This window comes from Triticum urartu, chromosome 7A (assembly GCF_056163025.1).
Source record: "Triticum urartu cultivar PI428250 chromosome 7A, HENAU_Tu73, whole genome shotgun sequence".
Taxonomy (NCBI): Eukaryota; Viridiplantae; Streptophyta; class Magnoliopsida; order Poales; family Poaceae; genus Triticum; species Triticum urartu.
The window spans coordinates 259,583,064-259,597,736 of NC_141879.1; the positions used below are offsets into that span (position 1 = coordinate 259,583,064).

General features: G+C 52.4%; 1 pseudogene; it reads right to left on the bottom strand.

The window, feature by feature from the left end:
• Positions 1-9,233: 9,233 nt before the first annotated feature.
• LOC147959246 (uncharacterized) lies at positions 9,234-10,886 on the bottom strand (annotated as a pseudogene).
• Positions 10,887-14,673: the final 3,787 nt, after the last annotated feature.

Below are 14,673 nucleotides of genomic sequence, written 5' to 3' on the forward strand. Positions count from 1 at the left end.
CCTGGGTAAAACATCGTGTTCCCTGCCTCCTGTTACCATCCGGCCTAGACGCACAGTTCGGGACCCCCTACCCGAGATCCGCCGGTTTTGACACCGACATTGGTGCTTTCATTGAGAGTTCCTCTGTGTCGTCGCTTTTAGGCCCGATGGCTCCTTCGATCATCAACAACGATACGGTCCAGGGTGAGACGTTTCTCCCCGAACAGATCTTCGTCTTCGGCGGCTTCGCTCTGCGGGCCAATTCGCTTGGCCATCTGGAGCAGATCGAAAGCTATGCCCCTGGCCGTCAGGTCAGATTTGGAAGTTTAAACTACACGGCTGACATCCGCGGGGACTTGATCTTCGACGGATTCGAGCCACTGCTGAGCGCGCCGCATTGTCACGACGAGCATGATCTAGCTCTGCCGCCGAACAGTGCCCTGGAGGCCGCACCCGCATCGGCTCCGACCCTTAATTCGAAGCCAACTGCACCGATCGAGGATGGGTGGTTGGACGCCGCCTCGGGGGTTGCGATCCCAACGGCGATCGAGCCGAACACCAGCCCCACACTCTGCGAGACTCGTGACTCCAAGGAGCCGGACTCCTCTCCGGACTCCGAACCCCCCGCGCCCCTGCCAATCGAATCCGATTGGGCGCCGATAATGGATTTCACCGCCGCAAACATCTTTCAGCATTCGCCTTTCGGCGACATCCTGAATTCTCTTAAGTCTCTCTCTTTATCAGGAGAGCCCTGGCCGGACTACGGTCAGTGAAGGTGGGATACGGACGATGAAGAAATTCAAAACCCACCCACCACCCACTTTGTAGCCACTGTCGACGATCTAACCGACATGCTTAACTTCAGCTCCGAAGACATAGACGGCATGGACGACGATGTAGGAGACGAACAGGAACCAGCACCTGTAGGGCGCTGGAAGGCCACCTCGTCATATGACATATATATGGTGGATACTCCAAAAGATGGAGATGGCGATGGAACAGTGGGGGATGACGCCCCCAAGAAACAGCCAAAGCGCCGGCATCAGCGGCGCCGCTCTAAATCCCGCCAAAGCAAAAATGGTGATTCCAACACGGGAAATAATACTACCCCGGATAGCGCCGAAGAACACCCACCTCAGCAAGATTTGGCACAGGAAGATGGAGAAGCCAGCCCTCATGAAAGAGCGGCAGACCGAGAGGTCGAGGATGATAACTATACGCCTCCCTCCGAAGACGAGGTAAGCCTCGATGACGACGAATTCGTCATACCATCAGACCCCGCCGAACAAGAGCGTTTTAAACGCAGGCTTTTAGCCACGGCAAGTAGCCTCAAGAAAAAGCAGCAACAGCTTAGAGCTGCCCAAGATTTGCTAGCTGACAGATGGACTGAAGTCCTTGCGGCCGAAGTGTATGAACTCGAATGCCCCTCCAAGAGTTACCCGAAGTGCAGGCCGCTGCCCCGATCAGAGGAGGAAGCACCTACATCACCAACGCATGACATGGCAGACCGGCCACCTCGCGGCCGCGACAGAGAGGCCTCTCGGCCCTCCACCCAAGCCATGCCCCGACGCCGCTCAACTAAGGCACGGGAAAATGCGCCCGACCTGCGAGACATACTAGAGGATAAGGCAAGACAAACAAGATCGATCTACGGATCGCGCAGGCGCCCTACGGCATGTGACAACAATCTTCACTCCGGATACAACAAATCCGGCCGGGCTGAACACAACAGACATAGCTCTTCCGAGCTGCGTCGTGATATAGCCCAGTATAGAGGCGCCGCACACCCGCTATGCTTCACGAATGAAGTAATGGATCATAAAATCCCAGAGGGTTTCAAACCCGTAAACATCGAATCATACGATGGCACAACAGATCCGGCGGTATGGATTGAGGATTATCTCCTTCACATCCACATGGCACGCGGCGATGATCTACACGCCATCAAATACCTCCCGCTCAAACTTAAAGGACCGGCCCGGCATTGGCTTAACAGCTTGCCAGCAGACTCAATCGGTTCTTGGGAGGACCTGGAAGCCGCATTCCTCGACAACTTCCAGGGCACTTACGTGCAACCGCCGGATGCCGACGACTTAAGCCACATAATTCAGCAGCCAGAGGAATCGGCCAAACAATTCTGGACACGGTTCCTAACAAAGAAAAACCAGATAGTCGACTGTCCGGACACAGAGGCCCTAGCAGCCTTCAAGCATAACATCCGCAACGAGTGGCTTACCCGGCACCTGGGACAGGAAAAGCCGAAATCCATGGCAGCCCTCACAACACTCATGACCCACTTTTGCGCGGGAGAAGACAGCTGGCTAGCTCGCAGTAACAACTTATCAAAGAACCCTGGTAATTTGGATACCAAGGACAAAAGTGGCAGGACACATCGAAATAAGCAAAAACTCCGCGTTAACAACGACAGCAATGAAGACACGGCAGTCAATGCCGGATTCAAAGGCTATAAATCCGGTCAGCAGAAAAAGCCATTCAAAAAGAATACTCAGGGCCCGTCCAGTTTGGACCGAATACTCGATCGCTTGTGCCAGATACATGGCACCCCCGAAAGACCAGCCAATCACACTAACAGGGATTGTTGGGTGTTCAAGCAGGCAAGAAAGTTAAGGGCCGAAAACAGAGACAAGGGGCTGCACAGCGACGACGAGGAACCCAAGTCGCCGAACAACAATGGACAGAAGGGCTTTCCCCCACAAGTGCGGACGGTGAACATGATATAAGCAACCCACATTCCCAAGCGGGAGCGGAAGCGTGCGCTACGGGACGTATACGCGATAGAGCCAGTCGCCCCAAAGTTCAACCCATGGTCCTCCTGCCCGATCACTTTTGATCGAAGGGACCATCCCACTAGCATCCGTCATGGCGGCTTCGCCACATTGGTTCTCGACCCAATCATCGACGGATTTCATCTCACAAGAGTCCTCATGGACGGCGGCAGTAGCCTGAACCTGCTTTATCAGGATACAGTGCGGAAAATGGGCATAGATCCCTCAAGGATTAAGCCCACAAAAGCGACCTTTAAAGGCGTTATACCAGGTGTAGAAGCCAACTGTACAGGCTCAGTAACACTTGACGTGGCCTTCGGATCCCCGGACAATTTCCGAAGCGAAGAGTTAATCTTTGATGTAGTCCCGTTTCGCAGTGGCTATCACGCCCTGCTCGGACGAACCGCATTCGCAAAGTTAAATGCGGTGCCGCACTACGCATATCTCAAGCTCAAGATGCCAGGCCCTCGAGGAGTAATTACGGTCAATGGAAACACCGAACGCTCCCTCCATACGGAGGAGCATACGGCGGCTCTCACAGCGGAGGTACAAAGTAGCCTTCTCAGGCAATTCTCCAGTCCGGCCATTAAAAAGCCAGACACTGCCAAGCGCGCCTGGAGTAGCCCACAGCAGGACCGCCTGGCACACTCTGAGCAAGCGTAGCAATGCGGCCCCAACCCCAGCTTTCGCGACATAGCGAAACCAGTACCTCGCGTACATAACTACGCCCTTGAAATACCATGGGCACAGGGGAAGGGGCACAGTAACGGCAGGCCCAAAATACGGCTTAAAACGTACTAGGGGCTACCGGATTCTTTTTTTAATTTTTTCTTACTTTCAAGACTCCATACTTCGGACGACCTGTTCGGCAATTCGACTGCCGCACAAACGATGCAAGCTCCAGGGAGGCAGACAAGCCATGCCGCATTATGGAACTCCCAGGTGGTCTCTGTTACGAGCGGTATACCTGTTTTAAATACAATTCCGCGGCCTGCCCCTGGTCAGGACATACTAACTAGTCCAATATCTTTTGCTTACCGCACTATTTGTATCATTCGGCTTTGATAAATAGCCTCTCTATAAACAATGCATAGCCTTTGTCTATTTTCTGCATTACTCTCTTTTATATATGTTCATTAATGACATGTTGCACCCGTACACGGTGGTACGGCAAATACGCCAGGGGCTTCAGTACCCTTCAATATGGCGTGAGAAGTCCGTACACTTTCACAAGTGCGGCACTCCGAACTTATAGCACTATATGCATCGGCTCCGAATCATGATTTGGGTCAATAGTTGGGTTTGCCCGGCTCCTATGTTTTGGTGCCTTACGTTCCGCTATATCGGCTAAGGTAGCACTAGGAGAACCACTGCGATTGTGCCCCGGTTGAGCTGGGTTAAGCACCTCAGTGGAGAAAGCTAAAACTGACTGTCATGATGAGGCGAGAGACCGGTCACTGTTCAAGAGGTTTTTCGAGTCCCTAAAGACTTATGCCGCTTCGAGCGAGGAGCCGGATTTGTCTGGCCAAGGCGTGGATAGCGCCCCGAACTCGGTCTTCCGAACTAGGGGCTTCGCCGAAATTTAAAATTATAAAGTTCTATGGCTAAGTGAGAGTGTTCAAGCATTATAGTCCGATTGACTGGTTCGTTATGCTGAGCGCCTCCCTCGAAGGACCCAACTATGGGAAAAAGAGCGCTTAGGTTTATCCCAAACACCCCAGCACTAGTGGCATGGGGGCAGAAGCTGACGACTGGCCATCTCTCAATTTTTGATAAACGGCCGCACAGAAAATAATATTTTAAATTCAACAAGCATTGCTTAGCGCCTATGAACAAGTTTTCAGCGCACAGGATAAACACGAGCGAGTTCATTCAAAAATTACATCCTTGGTACATTCATCTGCCACAAGGCGGGCATCCGCAAGAACATCCTTATAGTAGTTCTCGGGATTGCGATGCTCCTTCCCCGGCGGCGGCCCATCCCTCACAAGGTTCTCACCGTCCAGCTTACCCCAGTACACCTTTGCACGGGCAAGGGCCCTACGGGCTCCTTCGATGCAGACGGACCGCTTGATGACCTCGAGCCTTGGACAGGCCTCCACCAGCCGCCGCACCAGCCCGAAGTAGCTCCCAGGCAGGGCCTCTTCGGGCCACAGCCAAACTATGAAGCCCTTCATGGCCTGTTCGGCCGCCTTGTGGAGCTCGACCAGCTGTTTCAGCTGGTCGCTCAGGGGCACAGGGTGTCCGGCCTCAGCATACTGAGACCAGAACACCTTCTCCGTCGAGCTGCCCTCTTCGGCTCGGTAAAATGCGGCGGCGTCGGATACACTGCGGGGAAGATCTGCGAATGCCCCTGGAGAGCTCCGGATTCGGGTAAGTAACAAGTAGTTTACTTTTATATTTCTGCTTTGCATGAAGAATGCCTTACCCGCTGCTATCTTCCTCATCTCCTCCAACTCTTGGAGGGCCTTTTGGGCTTCGGCCTTGGCAAACTTGGCAGTCTCAAGGGACGCCGCGAGCTCGGACGCTTGGGTCTTTGACTCAAGCTCCAAACTATCATGTTTTTTCATGAGAGCCTGAAGCTCTTGCTGCACCTCGCCGACCTGAGCCCCAAGTTTCTCTCGCTCGGTGCACTCCGCGGCCGTTTTCCTTTCGGCCTCGGATAGCGCCTGCTTGAGGGTCGCCACCTCAGTCGTGGCCCCTACAATAAGCAGTACAATCATGTTATTTTTTGCAATCACGCCTCTCTATAGGCACTTTTTCTATAAGGTACTTCTTACCTTCTTTTTCCTCGAGCTGCCGCTTGGCCAGGCCGAGCTCTTGCTCGGTCCGCTCGAGGTCCTGTTTCAGGACACCCACCTCCGCCGTCAGTGCGGCAGTGGATAGCAGCGAAGCCTGCATACGCATATTGACTCTTTATTGTTAGACTCCTGCGAAATTTCATAGATCCTCTATTCGGCTTTTCTTTCTGAACGCCAAACAGAGCATCAGGGGCTACTGTCTATGCGGTAATATTTTTACATATTTTTACTTACCTCGAAGCCTGTTAGAAGGCTAGCACAAGCTTCAGTTAGTCCGCTCTTGGCGGACTGAACCTTCTGGATCACCGTACTCATAATAGTACGGTGCTCCTCGTCGATGGAGGCGCCTTCAAGCACCTCCAGCAGATTGTCCGGTGCCTCCGGTTGGACGGAGGCTGCCGGCTTAGAAGGCTTGCTCCTCTTGGAAGGAGTTCGCCTGCCGCGGTCCGGAATTGTTGAAGATTCCGGCACGGTATCCGGCTCAAAGACGGACTTGGAGCCCTGGGGGGTCTTGTCCCCTTTACTCCTGGAGTCCGGGGGGTTGCCTTGCGGCTCCTCCGGGACCACCTCCTCCTGCCCCGGAGCTTGTCGCGATGCCACTTCGGCGTCGTCCACAGTGTGGGGGGAGACAGCGAGCGGAACGGAGTTCACGTCCGATGAATCCAGGGATCCGCTCGACGACTCGTTGAGTTCGGCCCGGAGCAGGCTGCATAATTATGATCGACATTAGGGAAAGCTGCGCGACAAAGGAACATCATGAGTTACTCTGATATCCGAACTTACGATTTCGCTGGACGCTTGGCCCTGTCTGGCCACTCCTCTTCGTCCTCTTCGGCGTCGGGGAGTAGTCCAGCGAAGGGGTCTTCCTCTTCCTAGACCCCTCGGCCTCCCCCGTTGGGGCGGCCTTCCTCTTCTTTCCTCCCCCCGCTGGAGGGGGAGAGGTTTCTTCTTCCTCCTCCTCGTTTTCATGGGAAGAGGGCGTCTCGGACTCGTCGGATGACGAGTCCGACACCACCATATTACGGATACTCTTTCGAGTCCCCGTGGCCTTCTTCTTCTTGGCCTTCTTCTCCGGCACCACATAAGGCGCCGGAACCAGCAGCTTCACTAGGAGAGCAGGGGCTGGGTCTTCTGGCAAGGGAGCCGGACAGTGAATCGATCCGGACTGCGCCTGCCAAGCCTGTCAAAGGTGAGGGAGTTTAGATCCTGCATAGAGTCAAACTATGAAAAAACTTAACATCCTGTAAAAGGTGAAAATAGCTTACCTCGCTAGCGTGACGCCGCGAGCTGTATCCGCGGTCCTCGGAAGCGGATGTGGGAGCCTTGGCGCCTTTGGTTAGCACCTTCCAGATGTCTTCATACGTCTTGTCGAAGAGCCTGTTAAGGGTTTGGTGCTACGCCGGGTCGAACTCCCACAGATTAAAGTCTCGTTGTTGACACGGGAGGATCCGGCGGACGAGCATAACCTGGACTACATTGACGAGCTTGATCGGCTTGCTCACCAGGGACTAGACGCATTTCTGCAGTCCGGTCACCTCTTTTTCGTCGCCCCACGACAGGCCCGTCTCTTTCCAGGACATAAGCCGTGTGGGGGGTCCGGATCGGAACTCGGGGGCTGCGATCCATTTCGGATCGCGTGGCTCGGTGATGTAAAACCACCACGATTGCCACCCCTTCAGGGTCTCCACGAAGGAGCCCTCAAGCCATAGGACGTTGGCCATCTTGCCCGCCATGGTGCCTCCGCACTCCGCCTGGCTGCCGCACACCACCTTGGGCTTGACGTTGAAGGTCTTGAGCCAGAGGCCGAAATGGGGGCGGATGCGGAGGAAAGCCTCGCACACGAGATAAACGTTGAGATGTTGAGGACGAAGTTTGGGGCCAGATCGTGGAAATCCAGGCCATAGTAAAACATGAGCCCCCGGACAAATGGGTGGAGTGGAAAACCCAGTCCACGGAGGAAGTGGGGAAGGAATACTACCCTCTCATGGGGCCTTGGGGTGGGGAGAAGCTGCCCCTCCTCGGGAAGCCGGTGCGCGATGTCTTTGGACAAGTATCCGGCCTTCCTTAGCTTTTTGACATGGCCCTCCGTGACGGAGGAGACCATCCACTTGCCTCCCACTCCGGACATTGCTGGAGAAGGTTGAGGTGGGAAGTGCGGGCTTGGGCGCTGGAGCTCGAGTGCGCAGGAGATGAATAGGCAAAGGAGGAAGAAGGCGTAGGTAAAAAGGTGGATCCTTATCCCCTTATATGGGCGGATGCGGTTGTGCGTCCCCACCAGCCTAGTAAAACTCGCTTGCCTCCCAAGCGCCGTGATAAATGGCGCGGTTGGGTTACCCACGTCCGTATTGATGAGAATCCCGTAAAGGGGGTACACGATCTCTGCTTTGACAAGACGTGCCAAGGAAACCGCCTCGCAAAACATGCTGAGGTGGAAAAGTAAAAACGATTCGAGTAAAGGACTTGGCCGTAGTGTGATGACGCGCTGCGGAATACGTCAGCAGATTTGATTTGTGTTAATATTATTCTCTCTATGGCAATATGTGGAAGCTTATTTTGCAGAGCCGGACACTACCCTTGGTGTTTACAATCTTCTATGAAGGACTTGGAGGAGGAACCCGCCTTGCAATGCCGAAGACAATTTGCGCGCCGGACTCGTCGTCATTGAAGCCTGGTTCAGGGGCTACTGAGGGAGTCCTGGATAAGGGGGTGTTTGGGTAGCCGGACTATACCTTCAGCCGAACTCCTGGACTATGAAGATACAAGATTGAAGACTTTGTCCCGTGTCCGGATGGGACTTTCCTTGGCGTGGAAGGCAAGCTTGGCGATGCGGATATTCAAGATCTCCTACCACTGTAACCGACTCTGTGTAACCCTAACCCTATCCGGTGTCTATATAAACTGGAGGGTTGTAGTCCATAGGCAATCAACTCCATATACAACAATCATACCATAGGCTAGCTTCTAGGGTTTAGCCTCCTTGATCTCGTGGTAGATCTACTCTTGTACTACCCATATCATCAATATTAATCAAGAAGGACGTAGGTTTTTACCTCCATCAAGAGGGCCCGAACCTGGGTAAAACATCGTGTTCCCTGCCTCCTGTTACCATCCGGCCTAGACGCACAGTTCGGAACCCCCTGCCCAAGATCCGCCGGTTTTGACACCGACACGGTTCCTTGAGGACTGTCGTCATCTCTGGCAGGACTGCATGGTGCCTGGCCTCCTGAGCCGCTAAGACGCGGTGCATATTGCGTTGGTAGGCGGATGTCATGCTCGGTAGGCCGAATGGAATGCGAACGTAGTTGTGTGGTGGGCCCTCGCAGCATCCCACGCGCGAAGGCCAGAAGAGCTCCCGAGACGCGGCCTTGTTGAGCCCTGGGACGTCGATGTAGAGGCGCAGCCCGGCATCCTCGCCTGGATGGGGAGCTGCTCCAGGTGAGCGGCGATCGCCGCGCATGGCCCTCGCATCCTGCAGTTCCTGAGTGGTCTTGGTAATGAACTCCTGAGCACTGGGCGCTCCTCGCCCTGTGTCCTCCCGAGGGAAATGCGCCACGAAGCATGCCTCCAAATGGTGCCCGAGCGCCTCCCTCATAATGTTAGCAAGGTCTGGGGCCCTCCAGAAGAGAGCCCCCGAGCCTTGCCCGAGGAGCGTGTCGGGCGCGCTTTCCTATGCAACAGAGGGAGGCGCCCCATGTGCGGGCGCTGATCCTGACGTGGCGCCACTTGCGGCGCCGTTCTCCTGAGGCCCAGCACGGAGTAACTGCTTCTTCTTCTTAGGGATGGCCTCAGGAGGGTACTTGCCCTTGCTCTCAGGGTCTTCGATTGCTGCAGCTGGGAAGGCACGCTCGAGGGAGCACACTGCGTCTCTTTCTTCATAGGGGATTGTGATGATCCCGCCGCTTCCTGGCATCTTGAGGACATTGTAGCCGTGGTGGGTCACCGCCATGAACTTAGCCAGGGCTAGATACCCGAGGATGGCATTGTACGACAGACGGATGTGGGCGACGTCGAAATTGATGAGCTCGGTGTGGTAGTTGTCACGCTGTCCGAAGTTGACTGGGAGGCGGACCTGTCCTATCGGGGTGGTGGAGCCATCGGTCACTCCTGATAAAGGCTTGGTAGGCTGAAGTTGATCATAGGGCACTTAAAGGTTGTCGAACATCTCGACGGACAGGACGTTAAGCCCTGCGCCCCCATCGATGTGAGTCTTGGTGACTTGCACGTTGCTGATGATGGGTGAATAGAGCATCGGGAGAGCGCCAGCGGTGGCCACGCACTTGAGTTGGTCTGCTGAGCTGAAGGTAATAGCGCACTTGGACCACCTGAGCGGGCGTGTAGCCTCGAGCTTGGGGAGGACCGCGTTCACCTCGCGAGCAAACTGCTTGAAGATACGATGTGAGAATGGGGCTTGAGCTCCGCCCAAGATGCAGGCGATAGCACGCGGCTCCTGGAAGCCCCCAGCCCCCTCATCTTGGTGGTGGTCGTCGTTCCTTCTTGGTGGTGGCGGCAGTGGAGGAAGCCCAGCATTTCCCTGAGGACGGTCCTCATGAGGCTGATCCCTCCAGGCACCTTCGCGAGGCTGATCCTGCCATCGGTCCTCACGAGGCTGGTCACGCCACTCCTAGCATGGGCCGCGGTCATCCCAGCGTCCTGCGCCACGTCCTCCTCCTCAGCCATAGCCTCGGTCGTTGCGCTCGGGGCGTCGACCGAAGCGTCCGTCGCGAATGGCCCTAAACTCTTGACAATCGTTGGTGTTGTGGATGTGCACGTTGTGGAAGGCACAGAACGGTCGACTGCTCTTGGATGACTCAGGCTGGTCCCTGCCGCGCTTCGTGTCTGGCTCTGCCGCGAGTACGGCCGCTCCCTTGTGCTTCACGTCCTTGGCCTTGGCTTTCTTCTCCTCCGGGTCGGTAGCTGGGAGCTCAAGAAGGGAAAGGCGCCCTTCCTCAGCCCTTGCGCATTTGGTCGCCAGGTTGAACAGCTCCAGGGATGTGCACAGCTCCTCGTGGATGGCGAGCTCCTCCTTCATCTTGACGTCGCGGACGCCATCGTAGAACGTAGAGATGATGGCCTCGTCCGTCACCTTGGGGATCTTGAGATGAACGTTGTTGAAGCGCTAGATGTACTTCTGGAGGGTCTCCCCTGGTTATTGTTTGACGCGGCACAGGTCACCCGCGGCCAGACGGTGGTCGCGAGTGCCCTGTAAGTTGGCGACGAAACGGTCGCGCATCTCATTCCAGGAAGAGATGGAGCCTGGAGGCAGGTTCAGGAGCCACGAGTGTGCGCCATCCTCGAGAGCCATGAGGAACCAGTTCGCCATGACTTTCTCGTCGCCGTTGGCCGCCTCGATGCTCAGCTCGTAGAGCTGCAGGAACTCCACGGGGTTGGGGTGCCGTCGTAGCACGGAGGCAGGTCTGGCTTGAACTTGCCTGCCAGGCGACACTATGCAGTTCAGGGGTGAAAGCGCGGCAGCCCGCGGTGGCCACCGGGACCCTTTGCTGATGCGGAGCCTGGCCTTGCGCCCTCGCACTGCCATCACAGGCGGCACACGTCTTGTCTCCATAGTTCTCGAACCCGTAGTGTCCGCACGCTTAACGTTCGATGATGATATGTATTATGAGTTATGTGATTTGATGTACCGAAGATAGTTCGGAGTCCCACATGTGATCACGGACATGACGAGGAGTCTCGAAATGGTCGAGACATAAAGATTGATATATTGGAAGGCTATGTTTGGACACCGGAAAGGTTTCGGATAAGTTCGGGCATTTTCCGGAGTACCAGGGGGTTACCGGAACCCCCCGGGGAGTTAATGGGCCTTAATGGGCCATGGTGGGAGAGACGAGGAGGCGGCCAAGTGAGAGGCGCGCGCGGCCCAGGCCCAATCCGAATTGGGAGGGGGGCCAGCCCCCCTTTCCTTCTCTCCCTCTCCCTCTTCCTTCTTCTCCTACTCCAACTAGGGAAGGGGGGAAACCTACTCCTACTAGGAGTAGGAATCCCCCCCTTAGGGTGCGCCATAGGAGGTCGGCCCTTGCTATGTCTTCAGCTTGCGTTGGTTTTCCCCGAAGAGGAAGGGATGATGCAGCAGAGTAGCGTAAGTATTTCCCTCAGTTTTTGAGAACCAAGGTATCAATCCAGTAGGAGGCCACGCTCAAGTCCGTTGTACCTGCACAAAGCGATAGCTACTCGCAACCAACGCGATTAGGGGTTGTCAATCCCTTCACGGTCACTTACGAGAGTGAGATCTGATAGATATAATATTTTTGGTATTTTTGGTATAAAGATGCAAAGTAAAAAGTAAAAGCAAAGTAAAAAAGCAAAGCAAGATTAAAGTGATGGAGATTGATATGATGAGAATAGACCCGGGGGCCATAGGTTTCACTAGTGGCTTCTCTCAAGAGCATAAGTATTCTACGGTGGGTGAACAAATTATTGTTGAGCAATTGACAGAATTGAGCATAGTTATGAGAATATCTAGGCATGATCATGTATATAGGCATCACGTCCGTGACAAGTAGATCGAAACGATTCTGCATCTACGACTATTACTCCACTCATCGACCGCTATCCAGCATGCATCTAGAGTATTAAGTTAAAAACAGAGTAACGCTTTAAGCAAGATGACATGATGTAGAGAGATAAATTCATGCAATATGAAATAAACCCCATCTTGTTATCCTCTATGGCAACGATACAATACGTGCCTTGCTGCCCCTTCTGTCACTGGGTAAGGACACCGCAAGATCGAACCCAAAGCTAAGCACTTCTCCCATGGCAAGAACTACCAATCTAGTTGGCCAAACCAAACGGATAATTCGAAGAGACTTGCAAAGATAACCAAGCATACATAAAAGAATTCAGAGAAGATTCAAATATTATTCATAGATAGACTTGATCATAAACCCACAATTCATCGGTCTCAACAAACACACCTCAAAAAGATGATTACATCGAATAGATCTCCACAAGAGAGGGGGAGAACTTTATATTGAGATTCAAAGAGAGAGAAGAAGCCATCTAGCTACTAACTATGGACCCGAAGGTCTGAGGTAAACTACTCACACTTCATCGGAGAGGCTAGGATGATGTAGAAGCCCTCCGTGATTACGGCCCTCTTCCGGTGGAGCTCCGGAACAGGCCCCAAGATGGGATATCATGGATACAGAAAGTTGTGGCGGTGGAATTAGGTTTTTGGCTCCTGTTCTGATCGTTTGGGGGTACATGTGTATATATAGGAGGAAGAAGTACGTCGGTGGAGCACCGAGGGGCCCACGAGGCAGGGGGCGCGCCCTAGGGGGGCGCCCCCCACCCTCGTAACCTCCTCTTTGATCCCCTGGAGTAGGATCCAAGTCTCCTGGATCACGTTCGGTGAGAAAATCACATTCCCGAAGATTTTATTCCGTTTGGACTCTGTTTGATATTCTATTTATCTGAAACACTGAAATAGGCAAAAACAGCAATTCTGGGCTGGGCCTCCGGTTAATAGGTTAGTCCCAAAAATAATATATAAGTGGAAAATAAAGCCCAATATAGTCCAAAACAGTAGAAAATATAGCATGGAGCAATCAAAAATTATAGATACGTTGGAGACGTATCAGGCATCCCCAAGCTTAATTCCTGCTCGTCCTCGAGTAGGTAAATGATAAAAAGAGAATTTTTGATGCAGAGTGCTACTTGGCATAATTTCAATGCAAATCTTCTTAGTTGTGGTATGAATATTCAGATTAGAAAGATTCAAGACAAAAGTTTATATTGACACAAAAATAATAATACTTCAAGCATACTAACAAAGCAATTATGTCTTCCCAAAATAACATGGCCAAAGGAAGTTATCCCTACAAAATCATATAGTCTGGCTATGCTCCATCTTCACCACACAAAGTATTTAAATCATGCACAACCCCGATGACAAGCCAAGCAAATGTTTCATACTCTAACTTTTTCAAAACTTTTTCAATCTTCATGCAATACATGAGCGTGAGCCATGGATATAGCACTATAGGTGGAATAGAAGGGTGGTTGTGGAGAAGGCAAAAAGGAGGAGAAGATAGTCTCACATCAACTAGGCGTATCAACGGGCTATGGAGATGCCCATCAATAGATATCAATGTGAGTGAGTAGGGATTTCCATGCAACGGATGCACTAGAGCTATAAATGTATGAAAGCTCAACAAAAGAAACTAAGTGGGTGTGCATCCAACTTGCTTGCTCACGAAGACCTAGGGCAATTTTGAGGAAGCCCATCATTGGAATATACAAGCCAAGGTCTATAATGAAAAATTCCCACTAGTATATGAAAGTGACAACATATGAGACTCTCTATATGAAGAACATGGTGCTACTTTGAAGCACAATATATGAGACTCGCTATATCATGGTGCTACTTTGAAGCACAAGTGTGGAAAAAAGGATAGTAGCATTGCCCCTTTTTATTTATTTTCTTTTTTTGGGCCTTCTTTTTTTCTTTGGCCTTTCTCTTTTTTATTTGGTACAATGCTCTATTGAATGATGATCATCACAGTTTTATTTATTTACAACTCGATTCTAAAACAAAGTATGACTCTATATGGATGCCTCTGGCGGTGTACCGGGATATGCAATGAATCAAGAGTGACAAGTATGAAAAAATTATGAACGGTGGCTTTGCCACAAATACTATGTCAACTACATCATCATGCTAAGCAATATGACAATGATGAATATGTCATGATGAACTAGATGGTGGAAAGTTGCATGGCAATATATCTCGGAATGGCTATTGAAATTCCATAATAGGTAGGTATGGTGGCTGTTTTGAGGAAGGTATATGGTAGGTGTATGATACCGGCGAAAGGTGCGCGGTATTAGAGAGGCTAGCAAAGGTGGAAGGGTGAGAGTGCGTACAATCCATGGACTCAAACATTAGTCATAAAGAACTCATATACTTATTGCAAAAATCTAGAAGTTATCAAAGCAAAGTATTACGTGCATGCTCCTAGGGGGATAGATTGGTAGGAAAAGACCATCGCTCGTCCCCGACCGCCACTCATAAGGAAGACAATCAATAAATAAATCATGCTCCGACTTCATCACATAATGGTTCATCATACGTGCATGCTACGGGAATC